This window comes from Sturnus vulgaris, chromosome 13, assembly GCF_052056855.1.
Source record: "Sturnus vulgaris isolate bStuVul1 chromosome 13, bStuVul1.hap1, whole genome shotgun sequence".
NCBI classification, from domain to species: domain Eukaryota; kingdom Metazoa; phylum Chordata; class Aves; order Passeriformes; family Sturnidae; genus Sturnus; species Sturnus vulgaris.
The window spans coordinates 14,319,169-14,332,688 of NC_142255.1; the positions used below are offsets into that span (position 1 = coordinate 14,319,169).

At 43.3% G+C, this 13,520-nt stretch overlaps 1 protein-coding gene across 9 annotated transcripts in view; it reads right to left on the minus strand.

Moving 5' to 3' along the window:
- The window catches only part of AKAP13 (A-kinase anchoring protein 13), a 207,907-nt gene that overhangs the window by 155,468 nt on the left and 38,919 nt on the right, over positions 1 to 13,520 (minus strand). For all 9 annotated transcript variants that reach the window (XM_088172624.1, XM_088172630.1, XM_088172627.1 and 6 more), the window contains one exon: positions 5,137 to 5,233. The gene's annotated coding sequence lies outside the window, so the exon portion shown is untranslated. The remainder of the gene's footprint in view (positions 1 to 5,136; positions 5,234 to 13,520) is intronic.

Below are 13,520 nucleotides of genomic sequence, written 5' to 3' on the forward strand. Positions count from 1 at the left end.
ATCATCTGAGATTATGTAACTCACTGAATATGATGTTTTCTCACTAAATGGATTGCTTAGGAATAAAAATACATCCATCATGCAGCATTTCCACAGGTGATACTGCTTGCCAGCTGTGTCCTGTCTGCAAACAAAAACATATGCTGCCATTCAACTACAGACAAAACAGAAGTTTCTTGGGTACTAGGGAGGGATGAAAAGGAGGTTTAAAGATCTTTTGTGTTGTTCTGGATCTACCATCACTCTCCTCCAAAAGCACAGAGGTAACCCAGCAAGCCACCCTCAGGAACACCAGACACACACACACACATTGCTTTCACAGAAAGAAAAGAAACTTAACAACCTTCTCCCTCCAGAAAAAAAAAAAATAAAGAACATATTTAATTGCAAAATCTGCCTAAAATCTGTTGAATTTTTTCTTTATAGTGTTGGAAGCCACAGTACTGCACGTGCATGAGCCCACCAAGCAGCAGCAGGGGAGTTGGAGAGCTGAGCCTCTTGCAGAGGGGCTGGAGCCTCACTGCCACACAAGCTAACAGAGCGTCACTGATTTAATTGACTGATGATTTAATAAAATGCCCTGGATATAGATTAACTCGCTTTGCTTAATGTAGCTCAGCTTCCTGGCAGCAGGAACTGGCACAGCACTGTTCCTGGGCTGGGAGCTGGGCTGCCCAGGGGCTGCACACACCCCCTGCTCACACCACTTGCCCACCCAAACCTTTCCCATGACCCTTCCCAAAATAATGAAGTGCAACACAAAGCTAAGACACAGGCAAGCAGATACACACACACATTAAAAAATAAGCTTAAGCCTTATCCATGCTATAGTAAGTCCCTAACTCAGCTTTGCCAGCCTTGTCTTACTCCAGAGACTAATACCTAGCCAAATATCCTTAGTCTCAACATTAAATTTCTTCTTTTGGACCATTTAAATCTCATAATTGTAAAAACAATCATCACCTGGATTACTTAATTCCTGCCCAAGGCCTGAGATGATATGAATCAGCATTGGGTTAACAAAAGCAGAACTTTCCCCATGTAGGGGAAGGCAGAGATCCCTCTCAAATGTGTTTCCCTGCTCCATCCCTTCACCTATTAGTAGGTACAAAAAAAACCCCTACAATACTCAAATCACAGCATTTATCTCATTACAGTTCATATGCCCAATTTCAAATAAAGAAAGATACTGTAAAAGTTGGAAAAACAGAGAGTAAAAAAGGATTATTAGCCAGCTCTAATTATACAAACTGATCTCATCCTCTTGTCATAAGCTTCTTTCCTGTTTCCGGAATCTATTTGTGCTACAGAAAGACCAGCCTTTTGTAAATGTCCATGGGTCATCAACACAGGGTGATTAATTTCCCATTTTACAGTACACACATACTGTCAAGCAATTCACTTGTAATCCGATATAACCCTGCCCTCACTTGTAAATTTTTTTCCTCTAACATATTACTAAAGGCAAACTGTACTTAAGATACCGATTTGTAAAATCCAAACAACATTTCGCAAGGAGGCATCATGCTTCTCTAATAAAATAAAAATCACAGACCGCATCTTCAGTTCAAGTAGCTACATCCTAATAAAGTTAAGACCTAACAGTCGACTTGAATTAAAGAGCAGCATGTACGCAAAAGCACACATATGTTTATACTCAAATTAAGTCCTCCAACAGGTTCTGGGGCAGCTGTTTCACGTATGCATGAGACTTTTATCTCAGGCTCAAATATTAACTTCCAGAAATCCTTAGCAGACATTCTAGCTGCCTCCTCAAATGAGCAAAATCCTGTTTATACCTTGCTATGCATTTTGTTGTTTGAATAAATGTTTTGGCAGTAAACTGTGGGGAAGCCCTCAATGACAACCAGCTCGGGTTTGTAAGGGTGATTCTTGATTTTGGGGGTTTAACCAGGAACTTCATGAAAATCCCCAGGTATCAAACTGGGCAGCTGAAACATCATGCAAGTTACTGGTTATCTTTGAAAACAGAGATGCATTATATGGGACAAGGTGAAGAATGGAGGGAGGCAAGAACAGGCTTTGGGGAGTATTTCATCCCAGTGTATAAAAGGATAAACACAGTGGAGAGCTGTCAACAGAAAGGAGATGCCTACAGCCTTACATATGCAGTGGGAGAGAGCAAAAAATCTGTTGATTCCTACACTTCTTGACTACAGCACATGTCCTAAAACCTTCTCCATTTCACTATTCTCTGACTCTCAAGGCTGTGCTGTTTCAGGAACTATGCTGAGCAATGATGGTTTCAGTAAAAGAAACAACATCCCAAGCCCTAGAGCTGAGCAGTAAGGCCCCTGCTTCCCTCTGTGCTTCCCAAACCACAGCACTTGTACATTCCCAAAAACACAGGCTTGCAGTAGAAAACGATCCATGATGCCCAAAACACCACACACACATTAATGCTGACAAATATTAAACATTTCCTAGCATTTACAAAACAGGTAAACCCAATGCATATTTTAATAAAGGCATGCACCAACCTTAACTCTCCACAGCAGAGAGCTCTAGCCAGAGGTCAAGTTGGAAAAAGATGCATCAAGACCAAGATGCAAGACATGTTTCCACTTGCATTTCGGTCTAAGCAGCTTCAGTGCCCAACATTTTAATGTGCTTTTCTTCTCTGAAGAATATATCAGACTCAATTTTCCCTTTAGGCTCCGTTTTGCAAATGCTGCCATTGTGGCCCCAGGCACCACAGACTTACTCAGGAAGAGCCTGGCTGACACTTTACTCCAGAAGAAGAAAATTTCATCAGAAACTTCAGGTTTCCTACACGAGTACCTGTGCTAACCTCACTCCCTGTGGCACAGCATGACCACATCTGACACTGCAGAATTACAAATTGCTTCTTCATAATTGCTCCTCTTCTTTCAACTCACAAAACTATGGGAAACTTCTCTAAACATATACTTTAGGCAGTAAGAGAACATGCTCATTTTGCTGAAACATCCTTTCTGAGGCACAACAGGCTCAAAAAATGCACATCATTCACTTAGCAACTGCAATGATGGAGTCACTTGTGTGGCATTCCCTGCAAGGAGAGTGAGAGCTCTGTTCCCAGGACACTCTATTGCACTGGGAATATCCCACAGGAAGTAAAACCCCAAGCAACAGAAAATATTATGTCACTAGCCCAGAAAAGAGAGAACATTCATTCAAGCCCCATTTTTAAATAAATTAAAGCATCAAATAATGAAAATCCAAGTAAGCACATTTTGCACCCAGTTCCACTACCCCACCTTCTGCACCTGAGCAGGCTCATATGCAAAACCCCACATTTTGCAGACGCCTAAAACTGTTTCTTTCCACTACCTTTACAAAGTGACCTTTCAGGCTGGTCCCCCAGGAAATGAATGGGTTAAGTGCCCAGAGGTCCCAGCCTCCCCAGTAAATCATTTATTACCCCAGCTCAGGGACAAGGAGCTCTGCAGAAGCGAGAGCCCACGCTGTGCAGCTGTTCCCAGCCAGGCAACTCTCCACAATTATGTTATAACACAGGATTAAGCTCGGGGAGTGGAAATCCGTCTCTTCATTGCTGATGGCTTTTTTTTTCTTTTTTTCAAGTTACACAGCTATTTTAAATGTTACAGAGCTCATTAACATGAAGTTCATTAAGCAGTAACCACTTTATGAATGAAATGAAAAGACTGTCATTATAAGAACAATTATGGAAATCCTAGACCAGCAGGTAGAAAAAGGAAAGGGTATGAGAATGCTGCTCCTGATCTCCAAATTAGTCCTTCTTTTTTTCCCAGATCCTTCAGAGGAGGCACACCCAGAAATCAGACATGAGGCAGAGGCTGGTTCCCAGGCAGGACTACAGGTGAGCAGCTCTTGCTGCCTGTTCTGGCCTCCCCAGAGATTTCATGGCTATGCCTGAGTGCAAAAAGTCATTCCCCCTTGGTCACCCCCAGAAAGGGTCTGGAATCTTCCTCAGCAGTGAGCACTGCTTGCTGCAACTCACCACGCTCCCCAAATTAGCAGAAAGTTAAGAAATACTATGACAAATCAAGCCACAAATTGCTTCTCTGCAGCTGGTGTCGTGCCTTTCTCCTTTAAACTGATGGGACTTGGAGACCAGCTCTCAGCAAGCCACTTATTCATTCCTGATAAAGCAGGTTCCATTCATAATCATGCCAAGGACTTCAATTTTTTCTCAAGGTCTGAAAATAGGTACAATTCCACTGCTCAACCCCACTGAAAAAATGAAAACCCAAATAATTACAACACATACTTGTCTCTCTACAAGTAACAGTTTATGATTAATCCACCCAGCTGTTGCCACAGCTCAGTAACACCAAACGATTTGGACTCAGTCTCGTTAAAGCGCTGGTCTTGTAGGCAAGACCATGGAAAATACGAGGCACTGCAGAAGGTAAACAGGTTAGGGACAGTGTGAGGAGAAGAGAGGCAGCTTGCCATGGTTTTCCTCCCTCCCTCCCTTGACAGAGCTCACACATGGCAAGCACCCATTTCCAGGCAAGACTCTGGCAGTTTCTTTGCTCCAGGCTAACAGTTTATACACATTCAAGCCTTTTTGGAGAGAAAGGGTGTAACTCCATGAGTCAAAACAGCTCCTGTCAGTATTGCAATAACCATATGCTGGCTTTCAGGTCAGACCCACCCCATGATCTGGTTCACCACACCAAGAAGTTGGTGTTAGCTGAACAACAAACCCAGAAGCCTCAACAACAGGAGTGCTCCGGGGCACTCAGACCGACCAGGAGGCATCCCAGCTCTGATCCCAGCTCCCATGGAAATCCTGGAGCTGTAACCATATGCCTGCCCCAGGCACATGAAAGCTCTGTCTGAAAATATTAGGGGGAAACAGCTGATGTTTTAAGTGTTAAGTGCTATTTTATACCGTGGCATCTGCTTGATACAGGAGGCAACACCACATACCCCTTTTCTACTTCCACCATAAAGATTGTATTTTATGGCAAAATAACTTGTTGAATTTGTTTATATCATTGTAATTGCTTTGATATCAGCATCCCCTCCTCCTGACAAGGCTAAGTTTGACAAATGGCTTGACAATGGGCAAACTCATTCTCCCAAACCCATCTCAATCCTGGTGTGTGCCTGAAAGAGCTGCCAAAAAACATTTAACCTTACTTTAACTGCATGAAGCAGTACAGGTGGCTCCAAGATGTTCCTCAGCTCGTTCCCACACCAAGCAGGGAGAAGTAGGGCAGGTCACAACACTCAGCTCCTGGAAGGGGAAAGAAGAAGAAGAAAGAGTCACCAGGTGCAAGGGTCAGCATGGCTGAGAGCGGTCCCAACACCCAAACTGGCACTGCAACACCTTCACCAAGGGGGATGGAGACCATCCTCTCCCTTGCTGACCATGTGGGAGGCATGTGTTCCTTCCTGCAGCAGTCCCATGTGGCTCCACAGGCACACACAGGACAATGGCCACATTATGGATAGGGCTATTTATAGACACATGTGGGCATCTGGCACCACCTAAGAATAACTGCACTGCTGAGCTGTATTTGCTGCTGTCCTGCTATTTGGTTTATCCCCAAAGCTGCTGATCTGCTGTCCATCACCGTATCCCAAACAACTAAGCTGACCTTAAGTCCTTTGTACCCATCAACACAGCCTCTCTCTGACAGACTTCATCAAATTCTTTGTGGACTCTCTTATACCAAGGTGTTTTAACAAGAACAAAGGTAGATGATGGCAGATGGTGACTGGTAGATGAAGCCCCAATCTACCAGGACATCTCTGCCAAACCCTTCTGGGTTGCCTGTACTTTTCCTTAGTCTGGTTTCCTGCTCTGGGGCAAAATCTACTCAGTAGATTCATCCAGAGGGATGGTCTCCAAAGCATACCTAGAAAGAGCATTAAAGTGAATCAAATGTCAAAAGGTGAAAAAGCCAAGGTTGGGCTATAGTTTATTAAATGCTGTGTGGGAGATTTTTATTAGCTAAATCAAAGTTATCAGGGTAATCTCAGACCATCATTTGGTTACCACACCAGGAAAGGTTGTGGCTACACACACACACCACTGAACCAAGCACAACACAACAACTGCCTCCTCCTGTTCTACCAGAGAGAGACTCTGCCCCTGCCCTCTCCCTGTTGGGAAAACATCCATAATCTGGGAATCTCACAGCCTGAGCCAACCTGCCAACCTCAACGTGCAATCACAAGCACAGAAGTAACAATGGCAAAACTAGTTACCAGCTGGGAAATCAATTGTACTGTGTGAATTAGCTGGGGAACGAACAGGACTGGGAGGCGAGGAACTGCACAACAAATCTCACTTCTTCATCTGCACGAGAACTGCATCACCTGAGTACCTCAATGTTGGTTTTACATAATGTTTTTTTCTTAAGATTAGCACCTAAAAGTCTCTTTTATCCATTCTGATGAGAAATAGGGAGAGTATTTTGCAAGGCACTACAGGGTATTATCTTTTACTACAAATATGTTTGTTTAGATATAGACCAAAGAGGAAAAACAGAAAAAAATTCATCCTCTTAAAGGATTGTGCATTAATTCCTTCATTGCCATGTCACACATTTCTGAATTACATTCTTATGCCAAACTACTGGAGCTGAAAGTGGAATTACCTGAACTCTTAAATTCCAGTTAAGAGCGTACAAACACTCTTTGGATTCATTAACCAGTAAAAACCACCCTCGCAGTCACAAACAAGCAGACTGGAACTTTCCTCTGGCATTTTTGTAGTGTTATTTTCAGGACCTCAATTTCCAAGACGGTTACTGTTTGATAAAGCAATGATTAACTATTTGCCATCCTGTGTTGATCTCCAAGGAACAGCTCCTTCCAAGGCACATACAACAACAACAGCACAGTGGTTTCACTCGTTTATGAGACACTGATAACTTGGCTTTTAATACTGGATTTGTGTATTTTGGCAGAGAAAGCAGGGTTTGCTGCTATCCCTTAGCACCAACAAGGACTGTTGGTATGGCTAACATTGCCAGGGTAGATAGGGAGCATGCTGTGAAACACTGCAGGTTTTTCCTCATCTCCACTAAGGAATGAGGGTGTGTGTATGGAAAGCTCACTTGGATGCTCAGGACCTGGAAATTATTAGCAACTGGAGAAAGTAAACTGGCTTAGCACTGAAAAACTAACATAAAATTCCTCCACACAGTTTTTTGTCTGGTTTTATTCTGTGGGAGTTTTTAGACAGCTGCAAGAAGAAACAAGTAACATTAGAAAGTCGTATATATTTTAATTGTGTATATAATCATTGCACAATCAGTAAGGTTGTCCACATCAAAGTATCAATTCCCCAAAAGAATTGATTTCCGCTTCCCATGAAATCGTTATGGGACAACTCCTGCATGCCTAAGCACACCCATTTCAGAAGGATTTCCCCATGGGGATTTCTTCTCCTCCCCCTCCTTTACTGGGAAATCATTACCAAGTGTTGATGAACACTGACATACCTCCTGTTTTCTGAATCTTAAAAAGATGGGTTTAAAAATTATGTTTCATGGGTAACAAATGAGTAACTGCTTTACAAATGGAAAACTATTCAGTATTATCACAAGAAAATTATGATACACAGTAGCTTTATAAAAAGCAATTTGGTTTCTACACGGTTCTGCCAATATTCCAAACAACCTGTAACTCTGGGTAATTTCTGCCTAAAAAGGCCTACAGTCATGATATCCCACAGTGCTCAGTAAAGTAAATGAGAATTTAAAAAGAGTCCTTTGGACACCCGCCTTTACACAACCTATTTTGTTTGAGTTTAATAAAAACAGGGGGAAAACCCCATCTCTTCTGTTAGTAACACAATTACTTGACAGCAGACTGTTTATGGTCTTGCTCCCTCCACATTGAGACAGCTAAAGCAGAAATTACCCTGGTCACTGATGAATTACTGAAACTCTTTATGAAGACAGAGGAAAAGAAAATTTAAGGACACTGCTACAGCTATTTGCAGTTTTAAGATGACAACATTATCTGGCCCTGTGGATTATATATGCAATTCCTGTAATAGATCAGTTGTTTTACCAAAAAAACTCAATAGCTTAGAGGTGATCTGCATCCAATATATGCTCAAGAGGCAGAGGAGCAAAGCATCAAAAGGCACTCTTGCTACACTTCTAAATTAAATGAACGGCAGTAAATAAAACAGACAAAAAAGAAATTATTTGGATTTGATAATCTATTTGAGAAAAATCATTTGGGACTGCTAAACATGCTTGGTAGAGTCCCAACATGTGGACCTCAGGGCTTCCAGTTTTTTGCTGATTCCTACCCAGCAAACTCCCACCCTTCCCCAACATTCCCCAATGTCCAGCACAGAGGAAACCACTCCTCACATTTGTTCTTCTTTCCCTGAACCCAAACCTGTTTTATTTTTCTGAGAACTGTTCCATGTTTAGTTGCTCTGGCATCTGAGCACTTTGACATGTCAAACGAGTTATCTCACCATCTGGTTGTAATTGCCATTGTGAAGCTTTCAACAAATTCAAAAAGCAGCACCAAGATGAGGGCACTAATGGTCTAGGAGATGGATGGCTGATTATTTGGGATTATTTGATACAGCTGGAACCTTTTCTAGACAAGACACCCAAGCACAGCCAGATCCCAGCACCCAAACAAACCTGTGGGGTTCTTCTGAGTTTTGGCTGTTGCCTGCTGTGAAAGCTTCTCACAATTGCATATCGAATGCTGTCAAGGAAAACACTGCCTCTCCTCCTCATCTCCCAAACTGCCGGGTGTACAGCTGCGTGCTGCTGCAATCTTTTGCTCTGAATGCACAGCCTATACTTGCATACCATGATATTCTTGTTACAGGACATCCTTTTCCTTCCTGATGCTTTGACTACATCTCCCAGGAGAGACTAGTTCACAAGATCTTTCCAGAAGTTTGGCTGGTGGTCAGAACTGTATTTCCTAATTCCTTAGGGAAGGGAATCTGGACACACTCCTTGGACAACCAGAGGATCACACCCAGCCAGCATGGGTTTAGGAAGGGCAGGTCCCACTTGATAAACCTGATCTCCTCCTATGACAAAGTGACTGGTTTGGTAGATGAAGGAAAGGGTGCAGATGTTTTCTGCCTGGACTTTAGGAAAGCCTCTGACACCTTGTTTTACAGCACTCTCCTGGAGAAATTGGCTGCTCAGGGCTTGGATGGGTGTAGGATTCTGCTGCTCACTGGGCTAAAAACTGCCTGGATTGCTGGGCCCAGTGCTGGTGAATGGAGGAAAATCCAGCTGGCAGCCAGGCACAGCTGGTGTTCCCCAGAGCTCAGTTCTGGGGCCACTCCTGTTTAACACCTTTAACTGGATGAGGGGATCAAGGGCACTCTCAGTTTGCAGATGACACCAAGCTGGGCAGGAAGGCTCTGCAGAGGGATCTGGAAAGGCTGGATTGATGGGCCAGGTGGGGATCAGCCTCTCCTCCAATGTAACAACTGACAGGACAAGAGGAAACTGCTTCAAGTTGTGCCAGGGAAGGCTTAGATTGCACATGAGGAAAAATTTCTTCACCGAAGGTTGGTCGAGCACTGGAACATGTGCCCAAGGAATTGGTGGAGTCACCATCCCTGGAGGCATTTAAAAGATGTGTAGAAGTGGCACTTAGGGACATGGTTCAGTGATGGTCTTGGCAGAACTGGGTAATGGTTGGACTTGGTGACCTTAATGGTCTTTTCCAAGCTATACAATTCTATAATTTTATATAAATGGAAGAAAAATATTATTTGCCTAGAATCTGCATTGCTTTGGACAAGGTCAACACAGCATGATCCTCTATCCATTGAATCAAGCTACATATGTACAATAAAGAGTGAAGGGCAGGTTGCAGCTCATCACATTTTAACACACACAGCATTCCACTGAAAGTACATGATGGGTTTTGTTTAGAGACCAGCATCTGACTTGTCATACTGGATGAAGAAAAGCCAAGAATTTTAAAACAATAGAAAGTAAAACATATCCATACTTCACATGTCTGTACACACTGAATAGCAAACAATAATATTAAGATGTTAAGTGCAGTCCTATCAATCCTGATTACCAAGAGATGGGAGACAAATATTCTTTCATATACACTAAGTTACCTTTTGAAACACAAACTCCTTTGAAAGTGTCGCCCTGAACTTGTAAACAGAAATAGTCCCATGTTGGAATAAAAGGAAAGCAAGGAAGCAACAAACCAAGAGCACTTCTCTGCTCACTCTAGCCTGGACAGACACAAATTTTCTCTCTAGAACTTGGAGATCTGCACAAAACTGAAAGAAGTTTGAAGCTTGTTTTTTAATTCCACCAGAAATCACAACAAAGCAGCAAAACAAAGAGACCAGGGATGCTTTATGGTTCTCTCCCTTGCCTCTGGACCTGGGCTCATAGACACCTCCTGGGCAATAACACACAGCAACCTGTTTCCCCAGGAGAAGATGTTATGTTATATTCTTGTCTCCCACTGCAGCTCCTGCCAAGCCCAAGGTCCCAAGGTGCTGAGCCCCATGGATGCAGCTAGAATCCCTCTGCCACAATATTAAACAGAGAAATGCTGGGAGGAGACACAAAGGGACAGAAAATGACACAACTTGCCCAAGGCTTTAGAGATGGCTGCCAGCACAGTCTGTAATCTGGATGGTATCACCTCTCCACCCAAGCAGCAGCGAGGTTCCCCCTTTCTTCAAAAGCTGTCTCCATCCCCGCCTGCTGCTGCCTGGCTCTGCCAAGCACCCGCCACCCTACCGTGACATTAAGTCACTTCACTGCTCGAATCAACATGTCACTGGAGCTGCCCAGCACTTAATTATATGAATTAGGAGATCTGTATAGGAGTCCTAAACCAGTAATGAAAGAGAAGGTTTAATGATGCAACAAAAACCTGCAACGCAGCACCCAGATTAGGGGTGGGTTACACAAGAGCTCGAACAATTCAGCGTTTAGGCTGCAGACTTGCATAGTGCACATCACATTTTCCCAGAGCCATCATCTGACTCCAAGCACATGAGATCCACTCAAACACACCCTTCCTGCCTCCCTTGCACCAGAAGCTCAAGGACGAAGGTGAGGCTCAGCTTTTGAGCAACAGTCACCCACATCCAGAAGAGATGCCCAAAGCAAAGTCAGTCCTTTTCCCAAACTCACATTCAAACTCAAAAAGATTTATCTGAAGCCTGCCCTAGCAACCACTTGTATCTCACAAGTAGTGCTTGCTCCTCCCAGCATTAACACTCCATTGCACAGAGATGACATAACTCCACTTAAACTTGCTCAGTTGACAGCTGGAGTGACTTTTGCATTGTGCCATGTGAGTTAACTCCCAGCTGCAGCCTTGTTTAAGAAAGTATTACGAGCACAGCTTTAACAGAGATATGGCTCATGAACTGACAGCAAATAAGGTAATTTAGGTATTGGATGAGCACTCAGCATGAACTGTTCATATGGAAGAGAATGCTCCCTCCCCAAGATTTCTGAATGGAGTTCATTACTAAGTAAGCTCAAATACTTCCAGATAGTATTGATTTCTATACATAGCACTTACATAGCTTAAGGAAGAAATAATTTGGTTTGAAATATTCTTTTAGAATCTATTGACCTTTCACGTCAATAAACACAATACCAAATTGCAGCCTAGCAGGCTTATTTTACCTTTCTTTTTTTGTAAAGTGCTCAGATGAAAAGCACAATACCAGCATCAGGGCGGAGAAGTATCATTTAGATTTCAAAAAGCAGTTAAGTGCCATGGCCAATCCATACGTTCATTATCAAAGGGCTCATAAGAAAATTGACAGGACCAATACTGCAATGGGGAAGGAAGAGTGATAGCATCAGCTGGGAAGCTGCTTGTTCAAACAAAAGCCTTGAGATGCTGTGCCTTATCCAGAAACCCTTTAAAATGTCATTAGTATGTCACTGTTCTTAATAAAAAAATGCCATACTCGTTTGCCTCTGTCACCTGTAAAACACACTATTAATTCTATTAAAATCCCCAATGGCAACTGTTCAGATGCATGTGTTACCATTCCTGCTCACTTTTACCAAGGCAGAGGGTAGCACAGGGTGCTGTTACATGCCATTTGCAGCTGCAACAGATCTGCATTTACTACATCAAGGCAGATGGCTGGAAACAACCAGCATGCAACCACAGAGCATCTTTTACCCTGCAAACCCTTCAGCAGGTTGCCAGATTTGCTTTCATATAGCACAACTTCACTTTTCTGTCCCTCTAAACAAAAAGACTGCTTTCATTCAGCTGCCCTTTTTTTCCTCCTTTACAAATGCAGACACCTGCAACAAACTCCTCTTTAAAGAGGCAGATCATAGCAAGGCAGTGTATTATGAGTAGAAAAGCAAGGGATATTATCAAATAGCATGAGCACACAGCACAGATTTTTTTCCCAGTACCCAAAGAGCCCAGGGCACGTAACTCCAAGTGCATGCCAGGGTAGGAAGCAAGCTTTTGCCACTAGCAAAAAGATTCCTGAAACAAGTCAGCAAATGCTCACATAACCTCTGTCTCAAAGTCTGACGTCAAATACAAGCTGAGATTAACTGAGCCTGTTACTGGCTCTCCATTCACGCAGCAAAGTGAAATCCTGGAGGTGTCTGCATCCTCCCGTGTGTTTCACACACGGGCTGGAGGTGGCCACAGCAAGACCTAGTCATTATTTTCTCTGCAAAGCACACTCCTCCCCGTTAATCAAGAGTTACAACCAGTCACCCAAGTAGCACTGTGATGACTTCAGTGCCAGCTGCTAGGCATCCTCAGAAAAACAAAAACAAATTACTTGAGGGCTACCATCACCTACTACAGGTACAGCAGGCTATTGGGCAACTTTGCTGACGTACCTGCAAGTACATCAGGGACTTACTCCCCAACCATCCCCTGAAGCAAAGGATCTTTAGTTACAGCAATGACAACAGTTTTCACCCAACAGAACACCCTCCCCCTCCTCACCTACCCCAAGCAGGTACAGCTTTTTGCTCAGAGAAGGAAAAATAAGGAGTTAAAATCAACTAGTTGTCAGGACACACCCTTCTCCCAGTGCACCTGTAAATGACCGCTTGTGCAACAGCACCTGAGTGTCAACAGGACTGTGGGCACTACCCAGGCAGGCACACAGCAATCAAGCAAAGGCAGTACCCACATTTCCACGTGCACACAGGGTTTTCAAGTGCCTATCTCCCTAGCTACACCTATGCAAGTGGTGATTCACCTCTTGCAAACCCAGCCTCACATTGCTGCTATCTCCTCTTTCCCATATTCCTGCAGTTGTGGCTAATGTTCCCATCAGACATTGCCCGCCTTCTCCAGGACTTCATTATCACTCAGCAGAGCACCAAACAGGGTTAGCTGGTAACAAAACAAAAATAAGAACTTCATGAAAAGTAATTAAACCCCCCTAACAGATTTTCCTGAGGTGGGAAGGTGTCCTCAATTGTACTCATAGTCTTTTTGATACAACCTACATAGCCTTATCAACATTTTTTAGCATCAGGAAAGTTTTTGCTCCCTGCTTTGACTGAGGTGATCACAAC